This window comes from Pipra filicauda, unplaced genomic scaffold, assembly GCF_003945595.2.
Source record: "Pipra filicauda isolate LSUMZ 115617 unplaced genomic scaffold, ASM394559v2 scaffold195_size2193078_pilon, whole genome shotgun sequence".
NCBI classification, from domain to species: Eukaryota; Metazoa; Chordata; class Aves; order Passeriformes; family Pipridae; genus Pipra; species Pipra filicauda.
In genome coordinates, this window is record NW_024104304.1 from 1,720,936 (window position 1) to 1,737,122 (window position 16,187).

The following is a 16,187-nucleotide window of genomic DNA, read 5'->3' on the forward strand; positions in this document are numbered from 1 at the left end:
GACAGTGTTCCCTGGAGAGCCAGTCACCGCTCATGTTGTTCGCTTCTGCTCAAAATCATATATCACAGCACCGGAAAGGGTTGGCAGGGCAGTCTTGGTTGTTTTGCTGTTGGTGTCTGCTGTGTGTAGGTGGACAAGGCCAGGGGGTGGCTGGGCTCCCTCTCTCCCCCTCTGGGGGGAAGAGGGGAGCCCTGCAACCCCCCAACTCAGCCTTTGGCTAGAATTAGAGTCAGCATTTGGAGTGCGTGCTGTGAAGGAAGAGATTCACAGCACCTGAGGTAAGAGGAGAGAGGCAGGCTTTGCAGCCAAGCCCTCTCTTCCCCCTCCTTTTCTGCAGTGAAGCTGTAGAGGGGGGCTTTTTCTTTCCTCCACTGTAAGTGGAGGAGGGGCTCAGAATTGAAGCTGAGCCAAGAGACTGGGCCGTGGAAGTAGGCCTGGCGCTCGGGAGGAGTCCCAGGCGAAACTGGAGACGAGCCAAGAGCTCGAGAGTTGCCTGCCGAAGCTGACCGGGGGCAGTTGAGAATTGATGTGGAGGAATGAAGATTCCAGGTTGTGGACGCTTGATAAGCTACACTGCAGCAGCTTACAAACTGAGGTGAGACACCGAGAGGGAGGAATCACCAGCAGCAGAAGAGCAAGGACTCAAAGCTATCTTCTCAGACTTCATGAGGAGGAGAGGCTACAACAAACAACTGCTGGAACTTGGTGAGGAGGGAGTGTTAAGGAGCCCAGAACACTCCCACAGCAAAAGACTGTGTTACATATCAGCCTTAAAGGCTGCTCCTTGACTAAAGTTAAAGGAGGGGCTTGAAAGGACTGACTGATAGTAATGTAATATATATATATAGTTGCCTTTAGTTTGTATAGTATTTATTTGTGTAAATAAATGTATATACTTCCCCCTTCCCCTACAGAAGCCTCTGGCCTGAAAGTTTCTCTCCAGTGTTAGGATAAATTGTTGAGAAGGGGTGGGGGGAAGTCTAAAAAATTGGATTTTAGATTTCTAATGTGGCGCAAACTGTCACAACATTACACTAAATTACACATTAACAACTCCCCCGCTTCTTGACCTTACTGAAACCCTATTTTTGTCCCTAGACTTTGCTGCTGCTACTATCTTTTGTAGACTTTTTTTGACTGTAAAGAGCCATATGAGGATCCCTCCCCTCCTATTCCTCAACTTTCTCACCTGTTCTCTTTTTCTCCTGCAATTTATTTCAGCTATACGCTGTCTTACTTCCTTCATGCTTGTACTCTTACACTAGCTTCCACTTCAATTATTTCAAGTTTAATTCTCTAGCTTGTCTCCTATCTCTCTTACGTTGTCTCCTCTATTATCCCAACCTGTAGTAGTTGTTTAATGATTACTATCGACCCCCCTACTGCCATTCTGCATCTTTGACTACCACTCAAGGGGTTTGAGGTTTTGTAGATTTTTTTTTTAAATAGTGTTTATTCACACAATTCAATTCACATGGACTTACTTGCTCTTCAGAGCATTCATTCAGCTAAGCTCTGGTGCCTTGGAAACATTCTGGTTTTCTCTGCTCTAAAATTTCTGTTTCCTAAAAAAGAAACCGATAATATCCAGCCCAGCATTCTCCCTTCTTTTCCTACTGTCCTGCTAATACATTATCAGTTTTCTTTGCTGCAACCCTGTAAATTAATAACTTGAATACATCAGTGTTTATTTAACTGGAAAAAAACCCAGGATGCTAGTTTTAAAAGTGCATTTGCTAAGTATGCAGGTTGTTACTGTACCTTTGTTTAATTTTCTAAGGTTCTAAAATTATTACCTCATCTCTGAAAATATAAGCAAGAAGAATGATGAAAGAGTGATTAAGATACATGTTTTACAACAATGTGTATGATATTTGTTGATGTCAAAATACCATGTGTGGGTGCACAAACGATATGAATGAAGTCAGAAGTGGGTAGAAGCAGCTTGTAATTTAAGAAAAAAAGAAATGTCTAGAAAAACATGACAGTATTGTTGCAAGAGGTACATTAAGAATGACTGGATTATTTTGCAATACAAAGAACAGTACAGTCTAGATCCTGTTGTGAGAGCAGGAAGGCCTTCCTATCCGGACCAGGATGCACTGGTTATTGGATGGTACACTTGTAGAGATAATCAAGAACAACTTCCAAATATATTAACTGAAAGAAGAGACATAGAAATTATGGTTTCAATACTAAATTGGAAAAGACCAAAGGTTACCAAAGCAAACAGAGCTATTACAGATGGCAATGGAAAACATGTTCATGGATATGTCTACAGGGAAGAGCTCAACTGAACTGAAACTTTGAATGAACAGGGAATATGAACAGTAGCATTTGGGTACAAGACATCTCCAGGATAGAATTCAAAGCCTGCTGGTGGCATTTACAGGCAACTGTGTTTTGCAGTGACCAGTTTCCTGACAAACAACAAGTGATAAAAACATTCATATGTACTACCACACCATATTCACGTAGCACCTCACACCTGCCTCCAAGAGCTTGTAATCCAAGTGAGACAACAACATCACAGGATATAGGAAAAGCACAAGAATTACAAAAAAGAACAATAAAAAATGCATAAATATTAACTAAGAACTTTCAGGGGCAAGATCCTCACTAAAAGGTGGAAAAGACTGAGTAACTTATTCTCCACATGTACATACACAGTAAGTAGTAGATACTAAGACTCTTTTTCCCCTCTGTCCACTATACAGTTTACGTAACAGGCTTCCATACATCCAGTTCCCGGGAAGAAATCACTAGAGGACTTTTGTACCCAACAGGACCATTCAGTGAGGAACCATTAGACAGATAGCACCCAGAAAAGATGGTTAGTGGACACGGGTTACTCAACCACTTCAAATGAAGCAGTACCAATAACTGAAGATGTATTTCAACCTCTAAAGAAAACTTTTGTTCACTAGCACTAATTATTCCTCAAACATGTCTTCCCAAATTTTATCAAAAAGGCACATGCTGCATCATCACTATCTGATATTCACTCAATTAACTAAGAGCATAAGGTTATTTCTAGAGTTCCACGCAGAAACAATAGACTTAAACATGAGTTACAATTCAATTCAAGTACATAAGAACAATCTTAAACATTAACTTTAAACTCTGAACTGAACATCAATACCTATGTTTTCTAAAGTCTGGTTTGCTTGTAAAGTTGTACAAAACAGCTGAAAGATATCCCTTTGGGAATGAACCCAAATGGATATCAAAGACTTGACTTTTTTCCCCCCTGCAGTTGTCAGGTATTTTTCTTAAAGTGATAGCAATAATGTTATGATAACTGGGATTAGCTGGCACCTGAAAACTATTTTTTAAAGGTCTCCAATAAATTGTTGCTGTAAAACGGTACTATTTTTCTTTCAGAATAACTCTTACTCACAGTAAGATCATTATCTTGGCAGTACTGAGACTTGCCTCTGGACCAAACATCCTTTCCTGGTCTCTGCACCTCAGGCTATAAACATTTAAATCATGAGAGATGGGGACGTTTTAGAATTCAGAGGTCAGGAGTTTATAATGGCCTTTACACTACTCAGCATTCAAATGAGGGTCTTTTGTCAGCCACATGAAAAAGCACCTGATGGAATACTGTAGGCAACAGAGATGCTTCATGGTTATGAGACAGTTTTACCTTAATTCACTCACTTTGTCAGTGGAAAGAAATGGATAGTGAACTGCTGCCTGGACTGAAAGCTTCCAGGACAAACACAGGGTAACACTGAAATTTGTAATGGTTTAAGTTACATCCTCCAATAATGAATTAATGAACAAAGCTAGTGTTAAAAAAAGTAACCAAAACTTCATGTCTTGGCAAGTGATCAGCTCAAAAACAAGTCTTTAGTCTTTCAAAATCTCATTCATTCATGGCTAGGCTTTACAAACGAAGATTTGGGAAGGGCTCTACCCACATTTGTTACAAGCACGTTGGTGGCTAAAAAGGCCAATACAAGATAGACATGTCCAGCTGCAAAAGGCACAGCAGAAAGACTCCTTAGGTGGTATATTCTGCAAGGCACGATTCTTTCTGCATTATCTTTTCTCCTCAAGAGTGATCCTGCGTACTTTCTCAAAAGCATCAGCAGCGTTTTCAAAATCTAAAATCACTTTAATATCACTAGTAGCATGATGCACAAACTGTAGCTGAAGGCAGAAGCAGTATAATGCAGATACTCTCAGTAGTTTTGGAGTTAAGAGAACTTGCTTTTACTAAGCAGTATTGTCTTAGCAAAAATATGTAAGTGATAAATCATAATAGAAAAAATATTTAATTTTCCAATGTAGGGACACAATAACACTACTAATACTATATTTGTTAAGCTTTGGGAAAAGTTTAGATGTTGCTGTCCTTTGTCTCTACCTGTTGGCAGAGACCCCAGAAGACACCTGTGCAATAGAATTAGGAGTATTTTTAGAGTTCATTAAAAAAAATATGTCATTTTCAATCGAGTAGCAAACAGAAAAAACTTGCCCAAAATACCTCATTTATTTCCTCTCATTCACACCATATATATTTTCTACCCAAATCCCAATACTCAGTGGCATATTCCTCTGTGAAACATTTATGTTTGAGCTCAGAAAAGTAACAAAATACTCTCAAAGCAAAAATCCACAACATTCAAGTGTAGTTCAATTATTTTCCCTGACAAACTGTATTGTGGACCAGCAAAGTAAAATATGCCACTTAAAAGGTACAGATTAGATTTACCTACTGTCATTCCGATTTTAAAAAGACCAACTTTTAAAAAGACCACTTCTATTAAATACAGCAATGTGATAAACATAAAACAGTTAAAATATTCAAATTCAAACAGAAAACTAGTTTTAGCATACCAGGAAATCACTTTTAATGATGTGACTGAAATTTAGCATTTTACTCTACATTACCTTTTTGCTTTAAAAATTTAGTACTGTAAAATTTATTCCCAGCATATGGGCAGCCTGAACAGAATTCCTCCCTCCCCCCCACCAATGCTGCTGGCTAAGAAAAGAGTTAACTTGGTACAGAAATTTAGCATGTATCAGCCATTTAACTCTGGAGTCTGGACTTAGTTTTTGGCACAGTCTTTCTTCATGCACAAACCCCACATATGCACCTAAAATGTCCAGTAGTAACCTTCTTCCTTACTGCACTGGAGTGACATCTGACAAATTCGACACAACAGACACTCAACCAGGTTTTCACTGACTTTCCTCCTCAGGAATTTTAGAGGCATATTTTAGAAAAGGTTAATTTTTTCCCTATTAATTTTACCAGAAAGCTTCAGATTTTCCTATCTGTGCCTTCTGTTCTGAGCTAAGCAACATCTGAACTCATTATTTTTATTTGACATTTATTATCTTCTTAAATACTGTCATACTTAATTACACCACTCCTAGACCCTGATAGAACTCGGTGCTTTCTATAGTGCAAGAAGAATATCAAACAATTTTGAAGTAGGTTTCTTGCCATAAAATGTCAGTGAGGTAATAGCCCCCAAAACCCATCTTCAGAAGCTCCTGACATTTTTAATAGTTTTCATTTAAGCCAAGCAAAGGAAAGAAAACATGAAGCTTCTAATTTCTAAATTCCTGTTATATTTTTCTACTGTGCTTAAAAGAAGAATGACAATGTAGAGCAAGGTGAACATTTCCTAAGGATGAAGAACACTTTTTTCAAAAGTATGAGGACTAGCCATCATAGGGTAAGAGAGAAACTGAAATTCAAATCTAGGGAAAGATACTCAGAAGAAAAAAAAATAAAAACAAACAACTGTTTGAAGACTTAATATTAAGTATCAATGAAACAGCTTGAATTTGGTACATGAACAAATCCTAACTTGAGATTGTAGCTACAAGAAGGTGCTCTATAAAGAAGCCAAACCTCATATTGGAGGAGTTTGGAAGTTAAAGGTCATGGAACTCCCCTTTAGATAAACTACACAAAACCCCAAGGATTTGGAACATTCCTGGACAGAGTTGGAGAGCTGGTTTAAGACTCAAGAAACAAATGCAGGATGTTCTGCAGAAAAATTAACACAGTAAATTGAACAGAGATCACTGTAAGAAAGAGACAGTAACTAAGCCGTGTGCCCTACAAGACAAATGGAAAGGTACCAAGGTGCCTTGGGATAGTGAACAGTGTAACAAAATCCCACCTCATCCAGATATCTGAAGCAGCCAATGATGACTACTCCTGTCCAAAGTACATAATAAGCAACTCTAAAAACAGAGTAATGAGAAATTTCCATTTTCTAAGTATTCTAGAATAAATATGAGCAAAATGGCCTCATGACATATTGGAGAGTACTGAAGCAGCCCATCTGCAATAGTTTAAGAGCCAACAGCTTCTGTATTTTGGGTGTAATGAAAACAAAGTGTTACTATATGTAAACAGAATTCAATAGGAGAGACAAATATCAAACTAGATAGTGTTGTCATCTGAGCTAAAAGTGACCATAAATCAGTCTGGAAAGATCTGGCAGTTACAATTCCTCAGAATTTGAGGAAAAAAAGAGTTAAGCAAAAATCAAGCTTAAGCTGTAAGACTTTATGGTTGGGGTTTTTTTCTAGATGATTGTTCTCTCTTTCCTAAAACAACCTAATGAGAAGATATGATGCATAATACAGTCCTGCATATCAATTTTATTAGCTTATTAATCTGCTGTCTCTGACATAAGATGTTCTGTAGTAATCCATAGTTCAGTGCTTTTGTTTAAGTGACATATAGGGAAGTATGGCTTAAGATGGATCTCAAATAGTCAGTAACCCCAACTTAAAAAAAGTGAAAAAATAATCTTAAAAAGGTTCTGCAGTTTGATTCTGATTCACTGTTAAGGAATGGTACAAATCATGAAGAAACTGTCAGCAATTTCAACAAAAATCTGAAAACTCACACTACCAGAAACTAATTCAGGAAACTATCCCAAGGATATTGCATTTATATAAGGAAAGAAAAGTGACCAAACATGACAATCTGACTCGGAATGCAAGATGTAGTAAATATTTCAGTTAAGTCAAACTGGTGAATCTATCCTGAAGTAATTCTACCTGATATAAATCAAAACCTAAGTTCACAGCTCCTACCACTAGTACATTGCAAAGTTTGCAGGCTCAATTATGTAAAGAAAGAAGGAAACTCTAAAACGTCAATCTGTTCAATCTTATAATACTACCATTTAAAATAAAAAGCATAATTAAACTGTTAACTGGATAACCATAATATTCCAAAAGGACTGCAAATATCTCAAGGGCAGGCAATATCTCAGATCCTGTTTAGTATAAAATTGGGACAATCTCTGCAAAACAGATTGTTGTGTTTAGTTACTGCATAATTTAATACATATATATGTATGGCAGATACGTATAGCGCATCTCTGAACACATGAAATACAACAGTTTCAAAATTATCTCATTCTTAACAGAAGGTTTTCAGAAAGAGTTGAATTTTATTTTAATTTTTCTTAAATGACCAAACAGCATTTTCAAATGCTTACTAGCCCCTACTTTTATCTATCTATTCTAATTGAATAAAATTTATCTAAAAGCTTCCAGAAGTCCTTATTAAATGTTCAATATCTTGTGCTTTCATCAGTTTCTCAGAGCTAAAATAACAGAATCTTTTTCACCTGTTAAATTGATATTTTCTTCACTTAATTATCACATCTTCTTCTCTATACCCTTTTGTGTACCACTACTCCCTTTTCTACTTCCTTTACAATCTTCCCATTATTTTTTTGTCCTTTTTCCACCTTTCCTCCCTTTTCCCTTTTCCCCACTCTCGCATTTCTCCATCCTACTTTTTCATTATTTAAAAAACAAACAAAAAAACTTGAAAGGCTGTGAAAAGGGACAAGTTGAATTCTCAAGAACCAGGAAGTTCCAGCCAAAAGTTGGTATTAGCTTCTAATTATTTTCTATTTATCTCCAAATTAGGACATTTTAGTGTTTGGATGGATGCAGAATCACATTAAGTTCCTGCTTGTGTCTAAACAAAAGCTGCTCCATTTCCACTTTCTGATGAAGACATCTCCTTCTACTTCCACCACAAGAAGCACTTGGATAGCTGACAGTACAAACATTCCTTATTACAAAAAAGCATTGCATCAAAATATTTCAAGCAAAAAACTTAGTCCTCCCTTCTCCCCTGCATCTGACATATTATTTCAGATTATTCATATACTTTGGAGCAGCAAGTGTATTTTCATGCTGAATAGATGGTTTGCGTGTTCTAACAAGCTAGTACTGTATGAACACCTTTTTGTCATGCACAACTCAGCATAAACTACTGTATATTCAGGTTACCTCGCAGTTTAATCTTCTGGAAAAAGAAGTGTAACGAAATAGGTAACATGAGCACCCGTTTTCCCACTTTCCCTGCTGACCTAGGATCCCTTTGCTTTACTCATCCCCACTGATGAGTAAACCATCCTTTACAGGGGCTTTTGCACACCCTGATCTGTTGGTGTTTACACTAAAACATTTGAAGCAAGCAAAGAACAACCACTACAGTAACAGCAGCAACAGCATCTGGAAGATCTCTAACAAATCAAATAGAATAAATTACAGGGCATTCTGCAATAGTATATTTACAAAGATAGAATGATCTTGTTAAATAGGAGTGTGTAGGATCAGGAAAAAGAGCCCATGCAATATAAGAACTGAGTGTGGTGGATTACCTGCCAATGGCTTTTGAGCATAACAATAAACTGATACAAGTCATATATTTACCTGGATCTATGAGTATGAGGAGGGTGTTATTTCAGATTTAACAATGGGCTAAATCCCACTATTTTGCATACAAGTATTAGTGAAATAATTTGAAATATATATCTGTGTGAAAGCTAATCTATTAGATAGCTCTACAGTCCTATGGAAACACCAAGATAATAAGAATCATTTACCAAAATTAACTTGCCATTTTCCTACTGAATGGAAAGACAGAGAGGAGAAACGTCTCTTGGAATTCTGCATTTTATCAGATTTTCACTTACCTTGCAAACATCAATAGAAGAAGACACAGCAAGTCACTTAAGTTTGGTGCTTTCAGCAGAACTGGAGAAAAATCAGTTTTAGCTGGAAACAGCAGAGTCAGGGAGCCAGCTTCATAGCTGCAGCAAATCAGCATAGTCCTAAGTATTTAGGAAGAACAAAGTTTCACTCTTTTCCCAGCTAGAGCTCACCCAGACAACACCAAAAAGTTCTTTTCGGAATCTCAAAAAAGACAAAATACAAGAAACAAGTTTGCTTAGAAAAATCAGCAATATGAGCCTACATTACCAGAAATACGAAGAATAAAATTTACACTTAAGAGATAAGTTAACTCAATTTTTCAATACTGAAAAGCTATTTTAACACATACACACCAAGTCCCTGATTTCATGGCAAGTTCTCTAACTTCAAGCATTGGAAAGAGAGCTTTGAAACACACATTTGAATCCTAGGGAACATTAAACTTGGGGAATATGCCAAATGGGGATTTGTTTTCTTTTTCCAGTGCTCACACGTCTTAGGAAAACCATTTTTCCTCAATTTGCAGTGCTGCTCTTTGGAAGTTGACTGTTTATGAGCCAGGGGCCTTTATCCCTACTTTTGCTTTTGCTGAAGACAAACCTATCTTCACCAGCTAGCACATCTAAGCTGCTTCTACTATAAAACAAGTAGAATTTCTTTTGCAAATTCAAAAGAGAGTTAAAAGGAGGAATGCAGATTTTAATAAAACTTTTACAGACTAGCACGAAGTATTACTTTTTCCAACTCACATCAATTGCCAGAATTCAAAGTACTTCATGAATCAAAAGATTTTGAAGTTTCCATCTTTCAGTGTAACCCCTACAATAAGAATTAGACGTTACAGTATTTGATGAACACTTCAGCAGGTGCAGAGAAATTCTAAAACAGCAGTGACCTGCCCTGTCCCTTTCAGTCTTTGCATCATGCTAACCCAAGAACAATAAACAGGCATGCCCAGTGCAAGTGGAGCATTTGAAGTTTTTAAGATGTCTTTGGTTATATCACATATGATATATGTAACCATTTATGTGGCTATTTATGACCATCAAAACTTTGTATCATCTTAATTAAATGTGGATGATCTTCAATACTACCATATTAGTATAATTATAAGTTTCACTTGATATTTTTTTCAGTATTTAAACTAAAAATTCCCTTCCAACAACAAAAGTTGTGAAATCAGAAACAGGCATAACATTGCAGGAGGGGTTTGGAGGTTTTTAATCTGCTGAAAGTCTTAGATAATTCTTCTTCATAGTTTTTATTAGTTCTGACCCTTTTTACGATAAGGAAATAGCTGTACTCATTTCCAGCAGGATTCTAATTAAAATGTGACAGGATTTACAGAGGACTGTAATAACCAGGATTATTTTTGCCTGCAAATTTAAAAATAATAATTTCATATTAAAAGTAATAATAATAATATGCATTTCTTATGAAGCTCTTTTCACTTAGAGATCTCAAAGATTAGAATGAAATTCAACATTAGTCTACATCTTACAGATGGGAGTTTTAGAATGTATTCATTGCAGGTATAGAGTACAGGAAAGAAACAAGTCAAAACTCCATATTCTACGCACCTCAGATCTTTACACAAGTATTAAGGTTTTTCATTTCTCTGGTCAGACTGCACAGTCCTTATTTGTTTATACAGCCAAAGACTAAACTGCAGCATCAGTAAAGTTCCGTACTTTACACACTTCGTTTTAAAAATTGTCTGCTTCCTTGCTTATTCTGATATAGCACACTGATGCCCATCCAAGGACCAAAAAATGCAAGGTGAACAAAAGATGAATGCATATCTTCACCCTGCTTAACAGGAACCATCTGCAAAACAGCTTTTGCTTTTTTCTAGCATGTTTGCTTTCTTTACACCTCAAATTCTTGATGAAAACACTTTTCCTATTTCTTATTCTTAAAATATTTTAAAGAACAATATATATTCTGAGATCAGCTTGTGAGGACACTGACTTTTCCTTCACATTCAGCACTCTGTTGGAGAGAAGAGATTTAAACTGAAACAGCTAAAAACTGCTTGTTTTTGAAAAGGCACTCTTACCCTGAAGTGCCACATAACTGCAGCAACCCTGCCGATCAAAAAAACAACTGCTTCATATAAGCAGAATGTTTAACCTACGGTACAGCTGCAAGGCACAGAGAGGCGTGATGTATTCCTATTTTAATAAAACTTGTGAGAGGAACTACCAAACAGCAGCTACATTTATGCCTTCTAAAATAAGACCCAACACATCTTGCACTTTGAGCTTGAAACCCACATCCTCACATGTCATGGAGGAACTGTTCCACTCTCACGAGACTACTTTGGTGGGTTAGGCAGATGTTCAGCCTTTATTAAGAGACTCATGCACTGGTCGCTACTGATCCTATCAGATTTTAAAGACTACTAAATAGCCCAGCATGCTCCAGCAAATCTGCCTGTCAGTATATACTGTCTGCATACTGCCTACAGGAGAAAAGTATGCATCCAATGAACACGAATTCGATATATCTGTTGGGCCAGACAAGCCCTTTCCCAGAAGGTGTCTGGATATAAAGCTCTATTTTGGCATGTGGAGCCCAATCATGCCACCTCCTGGCTAGGAATGGCCACTCTATTCTACACATTACAGAGGTGATCAGTGCTTGGGAAGTTAACAGTTGTCTGGAATTTTCTACTCAGTTGTCCAGGTATTCTGCCTTTTCCTGGTACTGACTGCAAATTCACTTAGAAGCACGAAGGAAGAGAGATGGACAGTTACAGCAGGTGCTCCCTGAATGAATACACCAAGGAGACTTTATATGACATAAATTTACTGAAAGAATTCCCAAGACAAACCAAAAATTTTCTTCTCCTTCCAAGGAAAACATTCATGTTGCCAGAAAACAGCACACTTTGTTGATGAGCCTCTGGCCATCCAGATAAGCCTCAGTAAATGTCTTTGACCTTCCCTTAAAGAGTTGGTACTAAATTCTGCTATTTGCACTGAATTGCACCTTAACCAGCTCCATTGATTCAAGCACTATTTAAAGAACGAAGCACCTTTTTTTTTTAGACAAGGGTATCAGAATCTAACCTTCACTTACTGCACTTATATTGCTATCTCTTTGAAAAACAATTTACTGTTTTTCAAAGTACATGTTTTCTAAGATCACAGATCAAATGGTCCTAAGCTACTTCAGATGTCTGAAAGGCAGTTTTATTATTTTTATTTTTTTAAATCACATCTATCATTTGTTATTTCTCTCCTCTTAACCAAGCCTGCGTTTTATGACTAAAAAGTTGGGGGCAATATAAACACAATATAAACACAATATATACACTCATTCTAATATTTTATAGTATTTTTGTTTTCCCTAAATCCAGTTTATCACTTGGGATTTATCTGCATTAATTCTGCGAGACAAAAGCACTTCCTCGAGCTACGAACACATAATATGTTGTCACATCATGACAAAAAAAAATCATCTTTAAAAAAAATACAAAAAGCAAAATGCAGTCAGTTCTAACACCTGCAGTATATTCTATCAGTTTTCATGATTACAAGTCTATTGGCTATATCAGTCAATAGATCATATTTGTATTACAATGACTGCCTGATAGCCCACTAATGGCAACAGAAATATTCCCATTAACTGTGCTGAGCTTTGAACCAAGTCTGGAACTGCTAGCACATCACTACTTTATAGAAATCATAAGTACCTTGTATTCATCTAGAGTTTGCACTTTTTATTGAAAAGGCTCCAACTGATCAATATATAAATCTAGTTTCTAATGAAATCAAGATATCCAAAATACACATTCTGAATATTATAGTGTTTTCTGAGTCAATCTACCAGTTATTTACACTGCATTTCTTGAGACAGCAAAGCAAACTATGATTAATACCAACTATTTTATGAACACAGATTTCGTCTCACCTGATGTAAACATCAGGGAAAAAAGAAACAATAAGCAGAAAAGGGACTGTTCATAGATTAATATTAATGTCTGTACTTATATAAACATTTCGCATTAATCTTATTTTAATCCAAAGGCTTGTTTAGACAAGTAAATTAATAAATTTGTAAGCATATTTTCACAAGTAGTTTTCAATGAAAAATTTGATAAAAATTAAAAAGTATCAGAGGCCTGATTTTAGCAGGTCATAGGCTTGAACAACAGCCTTTCACATTTAGGGTTAAGGATATGATTACCATATACTATATTTCCAAGACGAATAATTTTCATACAGCAACCTTATTATTATCCCAAGTTTTTAACAGAAACACACACTCATGAACTAAATCTGCCTTCCTATATGAAAAGCAAATGAGTTTCCAATAGTCCAAAGAAATCCAAAACCCACACAAAGCAAATATATTAGTTGAAATCCTGAATATAAGACAAAATTAATTTGCATCAACAGTTTTATACTAGCTAGAACAACTATTGCAGGTTTGCATGAAAGACTGTACTAATGCTCACTGAGTGCAAAGGCTAATCTTTCGAATAATTATGTCCCGTCCTACAAGGAGCTTTATGATGCTGAGCTATATGAGTCTAATTTACACAACTTGGAGGTTTAACAAACTCATTCTATGCCATGTGGAATAATCTAGAGACTTAATTCAAGATTAAAATTAAAGGCCCAATTTTCAATGCCTTCAGAATGCCAACTGAAATTCTGAGGTCAATTGTACTGTCATTATAGAGAGAAATTAGCTACCTCATTACCCAAGTAATGCTGATATTTCCATGGGGAGAGATGCTCTTACTTTGGTCAGCTCTTTCCAACAGGTCTTTTTCCTTTACATTTACATTACAAAACACTTAGCTGGCTTTAACAATACAAGATATTCCAAAGCCACACAAATATAAACACATATGTATATAATTTGCTTGTACACAAAAGCATACAGACAATTACCTGGCACTTCAGCTTATTAAATATAATGCTGATATAAACCAAATTTTGAACTACCGAACAGTTCCAGTTCGTTGTAGCTTTCTATGTCATCCACACCTTCACAGCTACAGTCACATACTTATTTTTATATTCATAATCACAGACATCTTACACAAAACAATAAATATTTACATACATGCAAAAGTAACAGACAGAAGCAGGAAGCAGCACCAGAACAGAGGCACCTGCACTTCTCCCTGGAGGAGAACTCTCTAGAGTGTGCTGCAGTATAAGCACAAGTGGGGTACAAAAGGCACTGCTCAAGAACATGCTCTTCACTTCTAACATTTTCTATCTGACCAAGCATCAGGATAACTCCTGAATAGAAACAGTACAATCTTACCTAAGAAAATAACTACTGGTAATCAATTTACAATAAAATAATTTAAAACTTTCCATGAGACATTGGGACTCTTCCACGTCTTATAACCGTTTGGTATCCAAAATAGTTCACTTGATAGAGAAAACCCCTTTCCAACAAATGGAGGCTTGTCTATTATTTAGAGTTCAACTAAAGAGGTCTTCTGTTGTCCTTACTGACTGGACTATATTATCAGAATAAGTATGTTCATTTTGCTAAAGTTTGAAAAAACTTATACAGTCTGAGGCAAATATCACCAACCCCTCACAATTCACAAGTTCTTCTAATAGATGACTTATAACCAACTTTTCTAATAGTGCAATAATCATGTAGGATCTACTTCTATATGAAACAGATAATGACCCAGGGGGAAATAAAGTATCTTCTAATTAAGGCACTCAATTAGTCATTTGGAGACAGGGTTCACAGTCACAATCCACCACAGATTCCCTCAGTGATTTTTCAAGAAATTGTTTTATGCCTTCGTTTTCTATATTTAAGCAGCAGTAGTACCTTTTTCCTCACCTTTCTTTGTGTTGTTTGCTAAGTATGCAAATTCTCTACCACAGTAAATGTCCCTTTTCGGTGGGTTTTACCACACCCAGGTAAGGACTAAAATAAATCAGTCCTTAAGGATGACTTCTATTCATCCCTCAGTGGTGAGAGGTAAATAGCTACTAATTCAAGTATTCCTCTGACATACGTCAACCTGCAGGACACACACCTACATATTAAAATCATAAGTAATTTCTGAGTTTTAATATAGGTTAAGTAAACACAAACAAAAAAGCCCAAATCAAACAAACAAAATCAAACAAACAAAAAATTATTGGGGAAAAAAGGCGGGGAGGGGGTTTTTTACCTTTACAAGTAAATCCACTGTGGCAAATCAAAACCATTTTTCTGGAATGCTTATCATTTGTGTGTCCTTCTGCAGTTTCACACAGCAGCATGTCTCTCCTCAACCTCAGGTTCTAGCAACCGACGTGAAACAACACAGCACTTTCAGAGTGAATGCTTGAGGCTCTGGACTCTGAAGCAAAAATCTTCATATCTACATTTACGCATTTTATACAAAATGCACTGGCAATCAAAAAAGCTTAGGACACCATAAAAATAACACCTGGCTGCTATCGTTGTGGATGTAGCTGATAGCACACATCACGTTCTAAACAACAGAAATCCAGAGTGTGGAAACACTGCTTCATCGTGGATATAACCTAGAAATCCACTATTACAGACATCCTTGCACCACGATCCCACGTTCTTCTGGCACCCAAATAAAAATTCTGCCTATTCTATACATTTCTCTTCTATTTACACCCAGCAGCAACCAGTGCATTAAGTCTTGTTTCCTTAAGTAGTTACACTCTTACCTTGCTGAGTGTTTAAACAGTCATCGTATGTTAGACTCTAAAATAAATCTCTAGAAAGCTTGACAGATGGTGTTTTGAAGGATAATGCCAGGTACCTGGCGTGAATCTGACATTAGCATTCTCTCAGGCAACTCACCTTCATCTTTTAAAAAAAATCCAATTAAATATACATAGTCCTAGTTATGGTAAGAAGGAATGAGAAAACTATTAATTTATTCAATCACACATTTGCCCAAAATACAATTTCCGCATGAACTTGACACCTAGAAACACCTATTTTATTCTCCTTTTTGTACTTTACTTGGCATGCTTTCGGTTTTGTCCTTCCTGCATTTTCCTCCTTTCCCAGGCACACATGCACACTCTCAGTGGATACTTCCCCCCTCTGGGAAAAGATCGAACTGCAAGGTGCAAAAAATACACTCCTCTAAGAAATAAGGACTTTGTTTACCGTATGATTATTAGAAAAACAGCTGTAAAAAGCAGCATGGCTGC

At 36.6% G+C, this 16,187-nt stretch overlaps 1 protein-coding gene across 2 annotated transcripts in view; it reads right to left on the bottom strand.

Annotated features, from left to right (window-relative positions):
* KHDRBS2 (KH RNA binding domain containing, signal transduction associated 2) overlaps window positions 1-16,187 on the bottom strand; it is a 366,426-nt gene that overhangs the window by 348,578 nt on the left and 1,661 nt on the right. Inside the window, exon 1 of one of the 2 annotated variants that reach the window (XM_039380437.1) lies at window positions 8,991-9,008. The exons of the other annotated variant lie outside the window; for it this stretch is intronic. The gene's annotated coding sequence lies outside the window, so the exon portion shown is untranslated. Of the gene's footprint in view, window positions 1-8,990; window positions 9,009-16,187 lie in introns of those variants that run through there. 2 annotated transcript variants of the gene reach the window in all.